At 48.3% G+C, this 21,282-nt stretch overlaps 1 pseudogene; it reads right to left on the reverse strand.

Annotated features, from left to right (window-relative positions):
• Positions 1–2,921: 2,921 nt before the first annotated feature.
• On the reverse strand, positions 2,922–3,055 carry LOC144111536 (U2 spliceosomal RNA; annotated as a pseudogene).
• Between the last annotated feature and the right edge of the window lie 18,227 nt (positions 3,056–21,282).

Raw genomic sequence — 21,282 nt, forward strand, 5'->3', positions numbered from 1 at the left:
GCCCTTAAGAGATAGAGAATGACTCGTTAGACTTCAGAATTCATGATTCACTATGTGGTATTCGCCTACAACCACTAGATAATTTATAATTCAGTTACTTTTCTCATGCCGCTTTGGTTTTCGATTCATCAACCGAGCGATAGCTGTGACGCATTTTTATGAAGTGAGGCTCGAAAAAAAAAACTGATATAACCGCAGATAGTTAGTTTCAATTCACTACAATGATTAGGCCAGCCTGCTTTAAGAGCCAAAATGACAGCGAACGACGCATCAGCGGTTATATTGCAGTTTACTTGTGCCTCATATCGCCTAAACACTCCTAACGCATCACAACCATCGTTCGCTTGATGATGCTGGAACCAACGCCACTTGGCCGAAACTGTACCAGCATCAAGAAGAAAATTATAAATTATTTAGCGGTAGTAAGTGAAAATCGCGCAGTGAATCATGTATTCTAATGTCTACAGTCCATTAAGTGCACTCTGTTGACGACAGGTGACGTTTTGGTTTCCATAGGTCATAATGAGAGATTATGCGCCTGAGTATCGAGGTAACTTTTGTGCTTCTACTTTAGTGCTGTACTGTGGTCCGGGATAAAAGAAAAGAAAATTGACGGACGATTACGGTAGTCGGTAATGCGAGATTTGAGCGCATATGTTCACACGCCACCTGTCACCGTTGGCAAGTGGCAGGACAACCCTCCGTTTGTCCATTCCTCCGCTCTCGACGTGATAGGTGGCGTTTCGTTCTGCTGCTACCTACCACTGTTGTCAGGTCTACGATGACGACTTCGGCGCGGAAAATTAACTGAACCAAACTCACGACGCGTTGACGTTGGGACTACCACCACATATTTAATTTGTGTGGCAGTAAACAACATTCTATCTTCAATTCCAAATTTTTCTTGTGCCAGGTGTGCTGCATCATCCAATGCGGAGCCCGAACGAATCAGAAGCGTCACACTTGCACCGATTCACAATAACCTTTGTCACGGTCCCAATATCGGTACTAATGGGAGATGGCATGTTCACGGTCTGTGCACGAGTACGTACGACCTTTATCAGAATTTTTTGGTTTGGTTTAGGGGGTTTAACGTCCCAAAGCGACTCAGGCTATGAGAGACGCCGTAGTGAAGGGCTCCGGCAATTTCGACCACCTCGGGTTCTTTAACGTGCACTGACATCGCACAGTACACGGGCCTCTAGAATTTCGCCTCCATCGAAATTCCACCACCGCGGCCGGGATCGAACCCGCGTCTTTCAGGCCAGCAGCCGAGCGCCGTAACCACTCAGCCACCGCGGCGGCGCAGAATTTTTTACGCTAGTGGATTCGCAGCTGGACCCTGTCGGCATACTCTATAGTGGAACTCATGGCACTTCCGGACTCTGAATTGTTGACAAGTAAAGGCATTCCCAATTTCAAGAGGTTTAGGGGCTGTGGACTCTATGGGAAGGCACCTAAGGATGGCACTCTGGGAGAACTAATGAAAGGGGCAAGTAAGCACTGTGCACGTGTTTTCTTTAAGCCATGTGGAACGCTTTCATAAGAACCGAAAACTTAGCGAGTTGGTGCATCACTGAAGAACTCGAAGATCAACTTAAGGTCATGGGCCAAGGTCAGGGGGCAAGGGTTCGACACCATAACTGTACCACATACGGTCATACACGGCTAACGTGGTTGGGCTGAAGGTCGTTCAATGTCATTCTCCGGCCTTCGCGACGGCTGCTTTATCTAGCGTAGTGAACCTTTTCGCTTCAAAACAGCCCCCCGACGACGGACAAGGAGGAGGAAGGACAGGCGCTTGTCCTTCCTTCTTCGTCGTCGCGGGGCTGTTTTTTCTTCAGATAACAGTGTCATCCACCAGAGCGCTAAATGCCACAAGATCTTGAAAGGTGGGGTTTAGTAGTAGTGGTAGCAGTTTGCTTAAAATAACAAAGGAAGGAAAAGATTTTTGCTGGCCCGACATCTGCCATCGCTACGGGAAGCACCTGAGCTGGGGAGGCGGAAAAAGAGGGATAGCAGGCAGACGAGAAATGAAATGAAAGAGGTTAGGGGACAGGCAAAAAGGATAGGGGGGAGAGAGGTACTGCATACAAGCATTAAAGCTGTCCTTTCACTGCAGGGACGAGTGAGGTTTAGAGTTTCCGGGGTGTCGTGACTCGTAAGGACCCATGTGGCCTGAGAACTTTTGACCGAGGGTGCGCATTCGATCGACAGGAAGTAGTGAAGAACGATACTATAAATGTTACGCGCGAAATTCCCTGCCTTGCGCTTTTTGAGCGCTAAAAGGCGGCTGTCGTGACACAACTTACGCGGTTTACGTATAGTCGGCACTTCTAACTTCAAAGCGGGAGGCTCGGGCTGCCCCGGTTACAACCCTAGAATACGGCCTCCTGTCCTGCATCAAATGGCCTTTCCAGCTGACATACCGAACGTTACGTTCTGCGAGTGTTGTAAATTATTAGATAGCTTGCACTGTCGTCACAGCGGCCGCCATTTTGGTGAACCAGGAATACACTGAAAATCTGCGCTTGTGTTCAGTCTGCTTTTCGTCACCCGCGCTTTCGACTCTTGGTAGTTATGCATGGTGCACCACAATGGCGTCTGGGATGTCATGTACAGGGCTTTGTACCAGTTGCGAAACTCACCATATATAGGAGTCGTGCATCAAATTCTGACGATATCATTGGGCCAAAATTGGGAGGCTAGCAGACTGTCGCGTCACCTGTCGCTTTTCGACTTACTGCGCAGCGCTGGTCATGAGACGAAGATAGCGAAGAAATTTGCTGCTGTTGCTGTCAGGAAGAATGAAAACGAAAGTGCACAGGCCTGCCCACTGGCTCAAGCTGAGCCACGCGCTGAAAGTAGGAGAGTTGAAATATATATGATAGAAAGATAGGTTAGAAAAGACGCGTGCTATAATGTGTCAGGCCGATCCCGGAGGCAGTACAATACCGGGCCAACAATGTGGCGTAGGTGAAGCAAGCTTCAAGCACTCTGCCATATTTCCAAAAATAAGTTTAATATCTTTGGTGCAAATTGGACCCGTATCAATTTGCCACCGATAGTTGTCTGCCCACCTTACAGGTGTCGGCACATTGTAAAACGCCGCGAAGTAACCGTGGGGAATAGCCAGGTTTCGAAACTGCCTCCGATGGCCGCCTACAAATATACGCCTGCGGAGCAGTAGACTGCACCAACACTGCATAACTGGCCGCTTCCTTCTGGGCGCCAGACTCCACCACCGCTGAGCTGAAGAGATCGCTATCACCCTCACCATTAATCTTTGTGACGCCCGATCCCAGATATCCGGGCTCAGATATCTTCACCGGCTCGCAGGTCGCCTGCTACGTTACGGAAGCGGTCGCATCCAAAGGCAAGCTCTCCGCATTCTGGGGCATACTCTCCAACAAGACCACGTCCTTAACTGCACTCTTAGGAAAAAAGGTAGTAGTACTTACTAACTTTGGGGTAGTAACTGGTTGTCACATATGTTACTACCCGGTTATAACTGCATTTAGTAACGGGAAGGTTATTAACAGCTACTAACCCATTGAGTTAGTAACGGTTGCTACCCGCAGTTAGTAACGGGAAGCTAGTGGTATTTACTAAAAAAAATGAAAAGAAACTTTCGCATATCTTTCTTAATGTAGCATAGCCGTGGCCGCCACGGCAGGAACGGAACGAGCGTACACGTCTGTGAACGAGACAGGTAACAACCGACGTTTATTGTAAACTGAGAGTGGTTGTATAGCAGTAGGAGGGAGAGGGGAAGGAAAGGGGACATGGCGCGATAGGAAGACTTCGCGCTTGCGCAGTGTGTAGCCCGCGCTATGACACAGCGGCCGACACAACACTTGATTTGTGCATACCGGAAAAAAATACCGACATATCCAATTTGACTAAATCCCGAATTCAGTCAGAGTGTAAATCGCACACTGGGGTTTAGACTGATTGCGCACTACATGTACAAATTACGCGAGGTGATGGCATCAACTTCACCGAGCGCAAACAGGGGTTCAGAATGCAAGAAAAGCACAAGTAAGCAAGGCCTGACAGGCGAATGAACAAAACTGAGGAGTCTCACACTGACTGCTTGTGGAACCGCTGCCTACTCCTTCTTCTAGTGCACAGGCCTGCCCACTGGGTCAAGCTGAGCCACAATCGCTACCACAAGCGCAAACAATAGAGAGTCACAAGCACACTGCACTTGCACAAGTAAATCTTTCTCGGTCCTACATACTCTGCAAATATGACTCTCAGTTATGGGCTAGTGGCTCTTACCCGTTGAGCTAAAAAACCAGTGTTAATTATGAAGTTCAGATCGTAGAAACAGCTTAGTCTACCAAACCGCACTCCCCTGCAGAAATGTTTAATTACAAAACCAACTTCTTCGCACGACAGTCTGTGTCAGTTATATTCTTTAAGTTTATTTTAGAGCTAAAGGGATGGTTATTACTAACTAGGTAGTAACTAGCGATCGGAGCTGGTAAAAAGGTAGCAAGGGCTACTGTTGCTAACTATACCTTGAAGAGGGCAGTAAATAGTTAGTCAAACGCAGTCCGAGTTAGTAACTGCTGCACTTACTACCTTTTTGCTACCCTTTTACTAACTTTATTTTTAAAGAGTGTGTGCCTAGGGAGTAACAGACAGTGAAAAATTAGTAACTATGCAAGAGAAATAGCAACTGCTGCAGTTACTAACTTTTTGCTTCTAGTTACAAACTTTTTACTAACTTTTTTTTAAGTGTGGGTTCCCGCGACTACGAAGGCATGGCTGGAAACATCAGGGATGTGATACCCTAGCTCGCAATTTTACTCACCGAGCGGGGCCTCCTTACCCCGAGCTCTACTCTCTATCTACCTATTACCACACACGCCTGTAGAAACCTTGCGTCTCAACAGGCGCCTATACCCCCCACCTCACAGGCTTTCCCCTGAAGACAGTCTTCGGTGAGTTCGGACCTTCACATCTCCCAACTCCACCAACTTCATCGCCTTCACCCAGCACTGTACATAGATGCATATCCTTGGTGTGGCGACCCCCATATCACATGGACATATTCACACAAACACAACCACCTTAAGCCTGCCTAAGCGGCCTTGGAGCAATGGCAGGTGCAACAGACTAGTGTCTTCCTGGAAAGCCAGGAAGAGCTGCTGAGCATGTCCAAGAAGTCAGCTGAAGCCACTGGGGCTCCGGGCTAATGGCCCCACCTGCAACAGCTCCAACTACCACTGCTGCTAATAATTTTCCATTAATTCAGTCAACAGGTATGATTGGTGCGGGCTAATAGCAAGTTATTGAGAGCTGAAAGTGTTAGTCGAAGTGGTAAAGAGAAAAATTGTAGGAGACATTTGAGCTCCGACTTCAGACTTTTTCACATGGTCCGATGCGCACGAAAAAATGCGGCTTAGTCGCATTGCCACTGCGACGCCAATCGCAGCCACTATTTAGCGATTTCAGCGATTCGGAGCGAGCGGCTTTCACATGAAAGGCTTTGGCAAATTTAAATGTTAAACACCTGATTATGCGTTTATTTTATAATAGTGACTAATTCTATTGATCTGTCGTTTATCTTTAAAGCATTTTAGCATTTTTTGCTCTCGTCAAAAGATACGCAACTGTACGAGCACCCTGCCTCCCTTGAAATCCTATTGGTTGACGGCTTGGCCATTCGCAACGATCCCACGGACGGTGCGGCAGCGCGATCAACTCGTTGGAAGTCTGTAGGAAAGGGTTTGCGACGACACCGACGCGTCGCTCTGTCGCAAAACGACAGAAATCCTCCATAGCTGCTGCTACAATCGCACCATGTGAAACGGACTTTAAGGGTATGACGCGAAAGCGTTAATGGGTAAATGCTCATATATGCAGATTGGTCGTTCTATACATTCATACATCCCTGCGAGTCCTAATGCCACTGCGGGTGCAGTGGTGCAGCGTCTAAGCAATGCGCCACAGCCCTGCGATGGCAGGTGCTGCCATCGGTGCAGCTTGTGAGACGCCACCACGAGCAACCTTTCGCGATCAATCGTTAATTGGCCACCTGCCACGGTGGGCAGTTCGCTCACAATCCGGTGGACAGGTTGCGACGATATCACGACCGGCTGCCTTCTACTATGTTGCTTCGCTGGATATTTTTCGTTAATTTTTCGCTCAAGGCAAACGAAGCCGACGCCGGCTTTTCTCGGGCACGGGACCCTTAACGCTTTCGCATTAAAATGCAGCCTAGCGGTGCCTTATCATAGCGGCGGCATACGCCGGGAAGCGCGCCATCTTGTCTACTCATCGTGTGGTCTGCCTAGCTCGCACCAAGCCCCAAGAGCAGACGCTTTCAGACGAGCACCCCTTGGCGCGCGAAATGGACACGCCACTCTAGGACCTCTAGGCGACTCTGGTTACGAAGGCACGCATTTAAGTCAACCGCGGCTCGTCTTGGCGACTCCTTCTTGACTTGGCAATGACTGTCTACGACCTCCTCTCCACACGCCTTATCGTCTCGCTAGTTGTCCGCCGTCCCCGCCAGCACTCCCTGCGCTTGCCTGCTACCAAACGGCTGGATGAGCTCTCCCCTCCCTGTCACCGTTGAGTTAGGTTGGGCACTGCAGCGCGCAGCGTTTAAAATCTTGTTTTCGTGCCTTTCGGTTTTCGTGGAGCAGCACTATCAACGTCGTATCTTTCGTGTGCGCCCATATAAGAGCGAAGTAGGAGTGATGTAACCATCGCGGGACATTGAGCTGCGGCGCTGAATGAAAACTCTTCAGTCGTACATGTTCGAATGGTGTGTTCCTGAGTTGGTGCCGGTGACAATGGCCAAAAGTGTTTGTGTTCGCGTTTCCCAAAGTGAAGCTTGCAAGGAGACTTGGACGAAAGCTGTTCCACGCAAGGCCTTTCACGACAAGAGCATATTTCAAGGTGAGTGACAAATTTAACCCCCTTGCGCGCTGCATTGTAAAAACGGACGTGGTAGCTTAATAACTTTAGAAATTGTTGGTAATTTATTGTTGGTAGCGTTTTTCCGGTAGCGTAGTGGCTGGTAGCGTAACTGTGGCTCTAGAAGAAGTGCAGTAAAAGAATATTCAATATGATGAAAAACGTTTAAGGAGGAAAGAAGGGGATGGAAGAGAAACGAGGGGAAGGTGCTAGGGTCCTCATTCCCGGATTCTGTTGGCAAAGGCAAGATGGTCGACACATTAGAGAAATGGCTGGTAGCGTTAATGCGCTTCCAGCAGAGTAGTGCAGGCACATTCGCGACAAATATGCAGCAAGCTGTCAAAATGGATAAAATCAGACGTTTTATGAAATAACGGGACCCTGTACCAACTATAATTATTTTCTTTCAACGCGCGGGACTGGGAACAGAACATTTAATAAACCGACTGACCACACCGATAAGCGATCTCACTTCGAAGTAGCCTCAAGAAAGACGTTGAAAGTCGAGGGTGGCAGCGTATACAGATAGCGCCAGATGAAATACCATCACATGTTTTTCGTTGTAGCCGTGACTCCTCCATGAGCCGTGCATGGCGAGCATCTGCGGCGTACAATAGAGCTAACATGAAGAGAAACACTACGAAACCCTGAGCAGAGGTTAGACAAGAACTGCAGAAAATGAAAGGAATACAGTATTTTTGGTGAACGAACAGGCAAACTGTCTCCTTCGTTCTAAGGGCAATGAAATTGTTGTCGTAATATTCCTTTTACTGCTGTGCATGAACTCATTCTTTGCAGTCATTTATGTATTTGATGTTCGTCGCTTTCACAAATGACATAGAAGTGGGATCGGTCTCTTTAGAAACATTTTTCATAAGAGACAGCCTCCTGTTAAGGCTGTTTTTCATTTTATAAATTCAAGAAAGAACGTTGTGATGATGATGATGATTAATTTTTATGGCGCTAGGGCATCTGAGACCAAAGAGCGCCATGACACGAGGTTGTTTCTTCTACTCAAGGTGGCGTCAAAGACCCATTTCCCAAGCTTTTCACCTAATAAGCCGAACACCAGACCAGGGAAAGCTTGTACCGATTGTATCACCGGTGGGTACCCGGCGGCACTGGGGTCGAACCCTGCACCTCCCGCATGTGAGGCGGATGCTCAACCACTAGGCCACCGCTGCGGTTAAGAACGTTGTGGTGCTAATGTGTACTTGTTCCGAAGCGCCGAGGATGATAACTTGCGTACGTGGCAGCGATAGTGTATGCAGCTTTCCTTGCCATATAATACAAACCAAAGTGCGAGGAGTCCAAGTCGTGAGTAGTAGTAGTACAAACGTAGGAATAAAAATTCAGGGAGGGGGGGAGGCACTTTGTTGGTCTAAAGTGCGGTGAGGCGAAAGCCTTTAGCGCGGTGTTGCTGCTTGTGTCTCTGATGTGTGTTTAAGATGTTCATTAAGTACACAATTGTTTGTGAATCTTTAATGCTGGAGACACTGGAGGGCGTTTGGCAGTCATCCGTCTCATTTGACGCCTTTCCGCAAACACTACAAGGAGAACTACACATGCGTTGGCAGGAACTAGCGTACTCGTTAGCACGCTCGGCTGTGGAACGGAAGGATAGTGGTTCGAATCAAATCGCGCACAAAATTTCTTTTTCCTATCGAGTTGAAGAGCGTAATGGACGGACGGACGGTATGACGCGACTTCCGTCGTCGCGACTTCCGGTTGGCGATGTAACGGACGGACAGGATCTCGACCGGGAGTATGAGCCATTAAAGGCTTCGCCTTAAAATGTAGCATGCATGCACTATCGTGACCCAAAGCGAGAGGCCCTTACAAGCGCGTGCAGATACATGCCAACCTGTATGCGTGCGCCGCGTGGCGAAGCACTTCTGGCGTCGGCGCACTTGTGCGCGCTTATCTCTAGCAGGGCGGCGCGCGCGCCGCGCCGATCTTGACAACAGGAGTGCTTCGTCAGGTGGCGCCCATAAGCGGTTTGTCCTAAAGCCACTGGAACGGGAAAAGTACCGCGTTCGTTTTCGCTCGCCGCCGCTCCGGCCGGCCAGCGCGCGCGCGTTCCCGATTCGTTCTTTGCGGTGACGCGGTCATTCCCCGCCATAAATGGTCCGCTCGCTTTCTGGCGGCCGCCGGCACACAGATAATCCGGAGCATTACGTAGCACTTGCTCTTATGGGCAGAGATAAGCGTGCACAGCAAGCGGCGCTGGACCAAATATGGCGGCTGGTTTGCGGTACTTTTCCCGTTCCAGTGACTTTAGTTCGTCCCGGTTCGGCTCTCGCTCGCAGGCGTATTTTTAATATTTCTCATCACGCTCGCCACAGTGCCGTCTTAGCACCGGCGCAGCCTTGTCTCAGCCAGTTTAGACTCGCAGACGGGGAGCAGCGCTCAGCGCCGAAGCGAGGGTACCGATTGGGAACGGCAAGAGTAGCCTCCATTGTGCAGATTATGCACCAAGCGCACAGACAGAACCCTTTAAAAGATAACCCGCGCTCTAACCTTTAAAGGGCAAATTTCGAATCAGTCAGGATGACAACAGGTTGAGCCTTACAGAGCCTCACCTTCAATGGCGACCGCAGCGGTGGCCATGTGCTTGAGCATCCGCCTCGCATACGGGAGGTGTGCGGTTCGATCCCCAGTGGGGCCGGGTGCCTACCGATGATACAATGGGTACAAGATTTCGGCTGGCCTGGTGATCAGCTTATCTGGAATGGAATGTTTGAGAAATAGGTTGTTGACCCCACCTTGAGTAATCGAAAATACCTTGTGCCATGGCGCTCTTTTCCCATAGACGCCCTTGGGCCATAAAAATTCATAGTCATCATCAGCTTCAGTGGCCACGCTCTCAGTTGTTGTGGAGGGCAATGACTCGGGAATTTACATAATATTTTCTGGTCTGCAAATGCCTGAGCCCATTGCGCTTTTTTCTGTACTTTCATGTTTAACAGGGGGCCCAGTCGGCATGCTTTACCCTTTGCCGTATTGCATGAACTGATGTGGAGGAAGCTCTGTCTGCAGCTTCTACTATGTTCGAAGCCGAATTGAACAGCTGTCAGCCGGCCGAGTACAGAAATATACAGTCAAGGTCAAAAGTTTGTGGGATGCGGATTCGAGAAATAATATTTTTGCTTTACCTCACTGGCCAGTCTGCAGGTATTGTGACGTAGTGGTGACGGGAGTCCATTTCAGGCAGTTAAGAAGACAGCGAGAAGCGCTTCTAAAACAGAACTGTGTATTGGGCTGACCTGCGCCCACAATGAACTGAATCACTCGGTGGCTGCGAAAGCAACAGGCGTGCTCGGCGGCCGTCGAACAGAATGCCCGCCGCTCTCGACCGTGCTCGATTTAAATCTGATGGCGAGCTTCCGATATACCGCATGCAAAGTTACTGCAGCAGTCTGGAACAACATAGAATCGGCTCTGCCTGGATACGATCAATCGAGATAAATCTGGTCGCTTCTTGCATCACGAACGAAGCGATAAAGCAGGGGGTCGGCACTTTTGAAGAATGAACAAATAAACAGCACAAAGATTCGCAACTGTATTCTTTTAGAACATTTAGCACGCATGCTTCCTCACGATTATAAGCATTTAATTGACCTACTGAGCCTTACCGCGCCGCAATATTTTGTTTACACGAATCCGCATCTCGCATACGTTTGGCTACTCTGGTGGTTCATAAGATGTGAACAGTCGTGTTAGGAGATACGCGATCGTGCCACGACATGCGAACACGCATCTGAGGGGGGATTAGGTGCGGCAAATTGCAACGCGTTATTTGAGAAATAATAGCAACCAAAATAGTGCACTGAAGCTGCAACAAAATCGTCTAATTTGCACTTCCTTGCCAACCACTGTGCACAGAAAAAGACCTTGATAATAAAGTTTTTTTTTCTGGAAATTTCTTTTCACGATTCGGTATTATGGGCGACTCGCTTTATGCACAGTTTTGTTCGGGAACCAAAGTATCCACATTGCCACGTGCCTAGCACCGCAAGGTTCCCGCGCTTAGCCGCAACGAGGACGAAAGCGGCCGTTGGCACGTGAGGAGCCAAACCTTGGCCGATCCAAATCAGGCCATTCACGGCAGCTTGAGTTCTCTCTAACAAGGCTGCGCTGCCGGATCCCACTCTTAAATCTTTATTTGTACAGGTCTGCTTTGGCGCTGTCTCCCGCCTGCGCATTCTGCGATGAACAGGAATCAATAGACCATTTCTTGTTGTTTTGTCGCCGCTTCACCATGATGAGAAGACGGTTTTTAGTGAAGCCAATGCAACGGCTTGACATTAGTATGAGCAGCTCGATCATATTGTCGTTTGGTGCCTCCATACTTGGGTACAGCCACAGGTCTGATTTTATTGCCATTAAAAATTTCTGACTGTAGTCTAATCGGCTGCCTTGCTAACCTTCTTTTTTTAATTACTCAGCTACAAACCCCATAGTGTTAATCTCCTGCGTGCGTTATGTATTTCTGTCTTATTTTCGTGTTTCTTCTTTTTGTTTACTTGTCTCTTCCCCGGTAATCATTTTATTTTCGTCCACGAAAAAAATTATCTTATAAACTCTCTGTGCACCCAAATTCTTGACCGATCCTCCTTTGTGGGCATGTGCCATTGTATGAGGATAATGACAACAATACCCCGCCGTGGGTATGTGCCATCGCTTCAGAGACAAAATCAACTAACAGCTCGGGCTAGACCTGGCTCGGTGATTGTTCTCAAAACAGACCTCCTTTCTGGGTTCATCCCTACACCTGTCTGCATGGCTCCTTGTGTCGTGATACTGTTGGATGTGCAGTCAGTGCTGCCTTATCCTGCGGACAACTCAGCACGCCCGCCTCCCGTGACCACCCCTGTTCGTCGTGCAAGCTCCAAGTCTTGTCCCCGAAGTTTTTCCTCTGGGCGGAGCGCCCCTGGCTTCCATCCGGCTTATGGCAACTACACCGCCCGCCCTGTCCGCGAGTGTCCCTTTCCCACCTATCTCCTATCTCACCCTTCATACCCCTAGCAGCTCTAAGCCGGTTTAGAGTGATCAGTCCGAGGATGCCGATAACTGGCTGGCTCACTTCGAACGAGATTCGACGTTCAACAGCTGTGACGACGCTGCGAGAATGCGGAACATGTACGTCAGCCATGAAGACGCCGTCCCGACGTGGTTTGAGAATGGCGCCGCCACTTCTGCGTACGTACGCCAGCAGCTACCGCCGGGAGCGTGGGAGCGTGCCCTCAACTTTCGCATCCAACTTTCGAACGAGGGCGTTCGAATGTTAGTTGTGGCAGAGCCACTGGAAAAAAAGTTTCCAGTAACTATGTTGAGGACGTGACGCGTTTCTGCCATCGCGCTGAGCAGGCCAATGTCTCCCTCTTACTCACTCTGGAGATTTTTGTGGCACGAGGTCTTGGCTTCCTTCATGGCGGTCGGACAGAGGCGCTCGGCACCAATTTCTGCAGCGAGCGTCACCATCTGTTCCGAGGCACAGCCATAGCTTATGTCGATCATGCTCAGGAAGCGGCTGAATGATTTGCTTTCGAGGAAACCACGCCTATAGTTGAACCGGATGCAGCAAACAACGTAGAAATAAAATCAAGCCTTCTGACTGAAAATAGGAGACTGCATGACCTCTTGTTCGAGTATGGTGCATGTTTTACTTCGTCGTCTAAAGTGCGACAAGCGTCCATCATAAACACCGGGTTATCACACGTGACGGCGCTCGACCCATCCATCGGTAGCCCTATCGCTTGTCACCTCGCAAGAGAGGGCTATCTAAAAGTCAGTCACAGATGCTCGCAGACGGCGCAATCCCTAAGTCTGAGACGAAAGCCCTTGCGCGAGGTAGTTCCGCCCGAAGTTGCTCACTTCTTTATGCACGGCATTGTGCTTCGACATAGTGTCCCGTCGGCCATCGTCAAGGCGTTTAGCTTATTTCTTACTGGACATCTTAACTCCTAGCCACACCGATATCGAACAACAGCGTATCATCCACGATAAAATGACATAATGGAACGGCTAAACAAATCGTTGACGGAAGTGATTTCGACGCACGTCGTCGTTGAGCACAAAACGTGGGACAAGGTCTTGCCGTACGTCACCTCCCCTTACAATACTGCGACGCAAGAAACACCCAGTTGGGCGCGATGCTGCCGTGCGGGGATGAGGTGGTCCCACTAGACTCCGGTCATTTCGTGGAACAAGCGGAGCAAGCCTGTCAGCTCGCCTGCTTGTGCATGAGCAATCCGCCGATGCCGGACGCTATAACCTTCGTCATAAGGAAGTGCACTACGAATCGGGCGACCAGGCGTGCTTGTGTGGACTGTGACGCCGCAAGGGGTTGTGTGAAAAGTTCCTCCATTGGTATTGCGGAGCTTACAAAGTCCTTCGCCACACCGGCAGCGTAAACTACGAAGTTGTTCATGATGGAACTGTTAGAGTCGGCGTTAGCGGCCTGAAATTGTGAATGTGGTGCGTTTAAAGTCCTACTTTTCGCGTGACTAAGCACTATTATTGCTTCGATTTGCACTATTGTCACCTTCCCGTAAGTGCGCACGTAGCTCATCTTTCTGTGCCTCCCAAATAGCACATATTGTATAGTTCAGTCTGCTCCTATTTTTGTACTTCTTTTTTATTATTTACATTTACATACCTCATTTCGCATCGGAGCAACGCTTTCTTTTCGCGAGTGGAATAATATTGCAGTTAGTTGTTTATTGTAAAAATACAAAAAAACGAAGGAACAGATTTTTGCTAGCCGCGGCATCTGTCATCGTATCCTGAAGCACCTCAGCTGCATCCAGCGGAAATAAAAGGGATAGAGAGAGCAGAGTGGTTGGGAAAAATTGAAGTGATACAGAGTAAGAAAGGAGAGGGGGCCCATTCAAAGCTCGAATGGACTATAGGCACCAAATTTTTGGTCGCTTGTTCTCGACAAAAGCGTGCTCGTATATGTATCACCACATGCAACTCGTCTGTGACCTGCAGGTAATTTATAATTCTTTTTATTTTTTCATGTTGTTTCCGTTCGGTTGCAGCGGTCGAACGGTGGCTACATGACGTCAAAGTTGATTTCAGCTTATGCGTGGCATAGTAAAACTGGGGTATAATCGCTGTTCGGCCGTTTTAAATCCACCACGTCTTGTGCACCAGTCTGTCTTCAGAGCTGGAATGACAGCAAGAAAACAAGCAGCTCTTATATCGTCGTTCTTGTGTGCCTTACGTGCCCTGAGCTCAACTTTGGCGTCATTTATCCACCGTACAGCTGTTGAAACCAAAGCTGAAATAACTTCAGAGAAGAAATACTGGTAGTATATCCATTTGCCGAGGGCGAATTATACGTGGCAAACTATGTTTACTAAATTTTTGCGCATCATTAAAAAGATTACACAAACTATGTTTGTAGTCCTCTAAAAATTAATTATAATGAATCGAAACTTGAAGTATGCTTGAAGAGCAGATCTTCATTGATGTTCTTTCAAGGCTGAGCGCACCTGTGGAATAAAATCTGTATTTTCTTACTGGAAACTCGCTTGAGCGGTTATGAAAATAATTATAATTAATATAATTGGTTTGGGGGAAAGGAAACGGCGCAGTACCTGTCTCATATATCGTTGGACACCTGAACCGCGCCGTAAGGGAAACGATAAAGGAGGGAGTGAAAGAATAAAGGAAGAAAGAGGTGCCGTAGTCGAGGGCACCGAAAAAATTTCGACCACCTGGGGATCTTTAACGTGCACTGACATCGCACAGCACACGGGCGCCTTAGCGTTTTGCCTCCATAAAAACGCAGCCGCCGCGGTCGGGTTCGAACCCGGGAACTTAAGATTGGTTTTTGGGTAAAAAAAAATGGCGCAGTATCTGTCTCACATCTCAGCCGACACCTGAACCGCGCCGTAAGGGAAGGGATAAACGAGGGACTGAAAGAAGAAAGGAAGAAATAGGTGCCGTAGTGGAGGGCTCCGGAATAGTTTCGACCACCTGGGGATCTTTAACGTGCACTGACATCGCACAGCACACGGGCGCCTTTGCGTTTCACCTCAATCGAAACGCGGCCGCCCTGGTCGTGTTCGAACCCGGGAACTCCGGATAAGTATGAGCGGTTATCGGCGTTTATATTTTGAGAATGGCTACGTAGTCAGCTGCAGGTTGCAAATGCACCGTTTAGTCGACGTAAGCAAAGCAGTCCGTCTGCGATAAGTTGAAAGACAAACGGCATATTAAATAAGCCAGAAATGGAGGCGCGATTCGTTTTATGCGTTGTTTCTGACTAATACAAACACACGCTTACATTCAGACGCGAAATGGCACATACGTGAACAGAGCCTGCTTTGGAGCACTTTCCTCTGTTCTTTCATCGGCTTCCATGTTAGCAGATCACTGTTTTTTTCGATGAAAAGCGCTCAGCGTCCGCACCTTTCGGAGCTGTTCTTGTGAGAAAACCGTTAACTTAAAAAGCATCTTCAGACCTGTTGCTCACGTTCAGCTGATCTTGAGAGCTTTTCGAAACTTCGAAGACGAGCACCTCTCGAGTGGCCAGAGAGCCGTTTTTTAAGCGTGTTTCGAAACATACAAGTTCGTAATCTTGTGGCTTAAAATATATATCTATTATGGATGCTGGACGGGCACCCGGAGTTCCCCGAAATAGCCTGTTCACTTTTGCTTTTCAGACGAAGAAAAGAGCATTTGCTCGTTCGTCTGCTCTTGACGTTTCATTTTTCCTCGATCTTTTTCTTTGTTCTGAGTTCGCAGGGAACAATTTATTTTTCTCCGTTTCAAAGTCGTGGGTCGTTCCGATAAGTAACAACCCAAGACGGGCCCGTAATCCGTACTCTGGCCTCCCTCTCAAGATATTCACTTTGACCCGGAAAAGAAGAACATCATAGGTTGCAAAACAAAAGCAAAAGATAAAGATTCAAGTCGTAAAGAAATGGAAAGAATACAAATGAAGGCAGGGGTTCGTATCCCTCAGAAGCACAAAAAAGAAAGCCCTTAACTAGGCGCTGCCCATCTGTGACCCCCTCTCTCTCTTTTGCTGGCCTGCCCTCCTCTCTATCCTTTAATCTCAGGGACGACTCTTCGACACGTTCAGTTGTTTAATCCGGATTTACGGTAATCCGAGAGCGAAGTCTCCGGACCTGGGATTAACTGCGCTACACGATGCTATACCGCCGTCCTTTCGATCGCTTTAACGCTTTCCTTGAGTGCCCCGTCTTGTTTTTTTTTTCTTGCAAACTCTCTCTCTCTCCTGCGTGTCTTTGTGTCTGCCCTTTTGTTTTCCCAAGACGAGCCCTTATTACTTCCTCATTTAATCTTTTTCCAGCTGCTAGCTGCTGCCTTAGTGGCCGACAAGGTGCATCGGCCGGCGCCCTCTCGTGCGCTCACGTTTAATTACGCTTTTCCTGATTTAATTGCTCGCTACACTCAGCACGCGTATGTTTGCCTCGACACGACGGTATTTTATTCGCTTGCTCGGGGTACCGGCTGGCGGAAGAACACACTCTTTTTGCTGTCGTTTATTCTTCCTTTTTGTTTTCGCACCTGGTTCCTTCTTGTCTCGTGCAGCGATCGTCCGACCTAGCTGCGCCATTGAACTAATCAGGCTAGCGTTGCACGCTCTAGTGCCCTGGCCATTTGGTAATGGACATCTGGCTCACGTGTGCGCTGGAGTTCTTGTCTTTAATCCGGTTTCTTCGCTGTCTCATGCGAGGTCTTGATGGAGTGACGATGAGACGACGTCCCTAAGCTGTCTCGATGAGAATGTAGACAGTTTTGCAGCGGGAGGGCACGATGGTCTCGAAAGGCCTTGGAATTGCACTGGGCATGCGCAGAACCGCTTAGAGGTTTCAGATTTCTACAGAGACGCAATCGGAGCCGCGGCACACATCTACCCAATTACACCCCCCCCCCCCCAAAAAAAAAAAATAGTTCCTGCTCTCCGGTGGCTCTCTTCGGAGATTGCATGCGACAAGCAAAGGAAGTGGACTCCGGTGTTACTGGATTATAGACATGACCCAGTCATCCATGTTAGACGCTGCGAACTCCCTAGTTGTCTCCCTTCTTTATGAGAAACGGCGGGAGGCAAGATGTTACTCCGATGACGTCAACAAGCCCGGAGCTGGTGAATGGTTGACGAGGTGTTGGTTTGGGCATGCTTGTAAGCCATTCGTTTTGACTGTAGGCGGAATAGCAGTGTTGCGAGCGACTGTAGAGAACAAGTGGCAGAGTGAAAAAGAGGTCGAGTTTGCCGAATACAGCGACACCGTCCACCGCGGTCCATTCGAATGCGAAATTGTTGGACTGACTGATTGACGTTCCCGCACAGACGTACGCGCTCTGCCTATGCTTGGGGCATGTATTGGGAGGGAATGGACCCGAGTGCTGGACTCAGCCACCTCCTTAGCCATGCCTGGTCTATATGCTTCTGCATTCTTTCTCTTTGTCAACATCCCCCCTCCCCCGTCGACTTCGTGAAGTGTTCACTGAGATATTTCGACTAGTTACGGCCACTGAAGGGGTTGCTTTGCCTACATGCTTTTCGAAAATGCACGTATTTTAGCACGATACAGCCAAATTTTGTCATGCCACAGCGGCGAGAGTAATGCCGTTTTCGAAATTCTAAAAACTGATATGGCTTTTACTAACGGCCGGCTACAAATCTATAATTGCAATGAAGTGCCTATTGGTAATAGTTAAAAATTTACTATTAGAATTTAGTTAATCACTAAGCTAGCTAAGATGATTTGCCTGTTTTTGACGTCTGCCAACGCTGGCATTACTATGCCGGAAAAAGCTTATGTTTACCTCAAAAACCCTATTTTTAAACAGGAGTGATCACGTTCCCTGAAACACCTGCTATACATATCCTTCAAACACTCAAGCTTTGATAACTAGGGTTCCGAAATATGATTAAATATATCTTGCTGCGTTTCGATCTCCAGGCTTTCCGGTGGCAAATGTCCAGTGCGGGTAAAATTACTAAATTTCTGAAGCGCAGAGGGAAATTAGAGCCCTCGTTTCAATCGAACGTGTGCTTATGTGGGATGGGTGTACTGTTACGAGTGCTAGTTAGTGCTTAAAAGTATTTTCAGCCTTCTTGCTTTTTTTTTTATTTTCACTTCCTGCACCGTATAAAACGAGCTCGCACTGACTGCCACCATTTCGAGAGCTCCTGAAGAAGAAGGAAACGATAGGACTGTGAATATAATAACTAGATATCAGCACAGATTGCTAAAGTAGCTGTTAAACAGTTTTTTGCGGCTGTGAATCTTATTCCATCGCTAAGGCATATTTCCTTACGTTGTCCAGTATTTTGGGAAAATTTTCCTTTGCCGAGGCTCAACTGAATGTCTGCAGAAAGTTTGTCGCAAAGGGATGTCGTCACGTTGTCGGGCTAAATTCCTTGCCATGCGTGGTCACACCAAAGGGTGCATATATACTAACGAACGTTTGGTTAAATTCAGTTCATTTCAATCAGGTTTACTGCATTAGGACTCAGTTAATTGATTCAGGGACTCAAATATGTTGAATTCATTCAGTTTAGCGAAATCAACATGAACGAAGTTCAAATAGCGTCCTTTCACGCGCACAAAAAGCGATGCACACAATTCCGCGGGCAAAAAAAAAAAAAAAATGAGCGGACGCACTTTTTAAAATAAGCATACCTGGCTCAATGGAATGGCGTTTTCTTTTAATCAAGCAGTTATTTTAGTGCGGTTCCATAAGATCTCCCACGTTCTCTGCAAATGGAGCCAATTCTTGTCAGGCCTGTTTCACCACGTGCTGTTTTGATACCCAGGCCGAAACTTTCATCGCTGTTGACCATAGTAACGCGGTATAAAGGGAAGGCGCCCACGTGCCACCCGCAAAAACACGCGCTCGGAGTGGTGGCATTACCACGGCTTGAAAGTGCGCGCAAACGTGCAGTATTAATTACTACGAGACTCCTTAAGCCGCGAAAGCCGTACGCATCTGCGTAGCACGTTTTCTTCGGGAAGGCGTTTTCTTTGAAGAAGCGAAGAGAAAAAAAAACGAGAAAGAAAGAGAGAGATGAAGACATAAAGAGCCCAAGGCGTCACCAGGCCCGCAGGGGAGGCATATGCAGTCGGTCGTTTCGAAATGCCTCTCACGTTCGCGGCGTTGTCCCCGTTAGCTGAGCCCCAGCAGCAGTGCTCTCAACATCGCCCCAAGCCGCTTCTGACGCCCTTCCAACATCCCCCCTCCCTGCCGGTCCCTTTCCACCGTCGCCACTTTTGCAACGCGCCCGAGAAAGTAGTCAGTTCACGAGACTTCTCGCAAAACTCCGTGCGCTCGCGCCGCTATGAATACCGAGCGAGAGCGACTTGTCAATTCAATTAGGAACGGCTCCCCGGCGTCGCCGCCTTAGCGCCGCCGTGTGTTTTCTTGATGGCTGGCTGGCCTACTGATTAAGCGAGCATCAACGGGGCAACCTGCCGCTGGTGTGGAAAGGTATACACTGGCGGCGTGTGTCAAAAACTGCGCCGGCTTTTAGTCGAGGCGTCGCCTTGTTTGTCGCCGCTGCTGCGTTAAGTGTATGGGCGGTTTTAGAGAGTTCGCTACACCACCGGCGCTTCGTGGTCCGCTTACTTCCCGAGTTGGGCGTCACAGGTTGTGTCCTGTACAGTGAGAATAAATATGAAAGTCCTCACTTTAGACTTAATCTGCTCGGAATAAAGTGTCCCAAAGAACTTTATATCTAATAGATGGCCGAACAAAAAAAAAATTGGAGAGCTCGCTTAAGCTCCGTCTTGAGGCTATGACGCGATAGCGTTAATGGGTTAGGCTTTCCATTCTGAACAGGTCGATACCTTTGAACGCATTTTTCATTTTTTCTCAACTGTTTCAATTAATTAATTGATCGATTACACACTCCAAATTTTCTTAATTAGCATCATCAAGCATTTGCTTTTCATTCTGAACATTTTGACACCTTTGAACCCCTTTTTTCAGTTTTTTTCGTCTCTTTAGTGTATCACTTCCAATGATTTCATTACCTATTCATTGCCTTTGACACACCAATCAATCATCAATCACTATAGAACCACAAATCACCATGATACCATTTTTCTTTACGCAGACCCCGATTATAGGTCACCGGTTCGAATCTCTGCCGCGAACTAGGCTCTAACTGAAGTACTAAGTTTATGGTGCACGAAACGCTGAATCGTATGGCACCACCCGGAACAATCTACGGCAAACGGTTGACATGATAGGATTTTTTTTTACGCAGCCCCCGATTATTTCCGACACGCGGTACCGATTGCGCCGTCGGCTTTTCGACCGAACGAGCTGCAAACGCTATCGCGTAAAAATGATTATAGCTGGCCCCTTGGTTCCTTTAACCTTTACAGACACACCAGGAAATGTTTATAGCTCACCTTTGGCCGACACGAGACCGATGATCTTCGTCTTGAGTGCGACTTTGCGCCTAATAACGGTAACGCCTGTTGAAAGGCGCCACGATTTTTACACCTGCTCGTAACGATCGAGCGCTTTTGTACTTTCATAGGCGTCTACAGATGAGTGGCTGTTTCAGGAGGATTGTGAAAAGATCTTTATAGTTTGAGGAATATGCTTTCACGGACTTCAGCCTTTTGTGCAGCGTGCTTACAGGAGGCGTCCCGAAGTCCCCTGCTCGACCCGCTACCTGTCTGCGGCTTCCGCATACGTGCAGCGTTCTAGTGCACGACGCTTCACCTCGGATATATCCATGACCCTTCCGCAAGACCAGAGGCGTGCCACATCGTCGTTGGCGGCTTTATCATATATAGCTGCGGCATGTGCGACTGCGCAGATGTGCGGGACGCCGTGCCATCCACTGCAGTCAGTGCAGGACGTTTTCATGAGAGACTTTCAAGGTGTTTGGTGACGTCTTACTGCGGCCACGCGCCTCACCTCATGACAACGAAGTTAGCGCGAGGCACGGGCTACGTGCACGAGGTGGTCACGTGATTGAGGCCACCCGGTGTTGACGATGGTTGCTCCAAGCATATGCGGTGGAGAGAGAGGGAGAAAGAACTTTAATAATAATAATAATAATAATAATAATAATAATAATAATTGGTTTTTGGTGAAAGGAAATGGCGCAGTTTCTGTCTCATATATCGTTGGACACCTGAACCGCGCCGTAAGGGAAGGGATAAATGAGGGAGTGAAAGAAGAAAGGAAGACAGAGGTGCCGTAGTGGAGGGCTCCGGAATAATTTCGACCACCTGGGGGTCTTTAACGTGCACTGACATCGCACAGCACACGGGCGCCTTAGCGTTTTTCCTCCATAAAAACGCAGGAACCCGATAGAATGTCAGGATTTAGGGCAGG

This window comes from Amblyomma americanum, chromosome 11 (assembly GCF_052857255.1).
Source record: "Amblyomma americanum isolate KBUSLIRL-KWMA chromosome 11, ASM5285725v1, whole genome shotgun sequence".
In the NCBI taxonomy this organism is placed as follows: domain Eukaryota; kingdom Metazoa; phylum Arthropoda; class Arachnida; order Ixodida; family Ixodidae; genus Amblyomma; species Amblyomma americanum.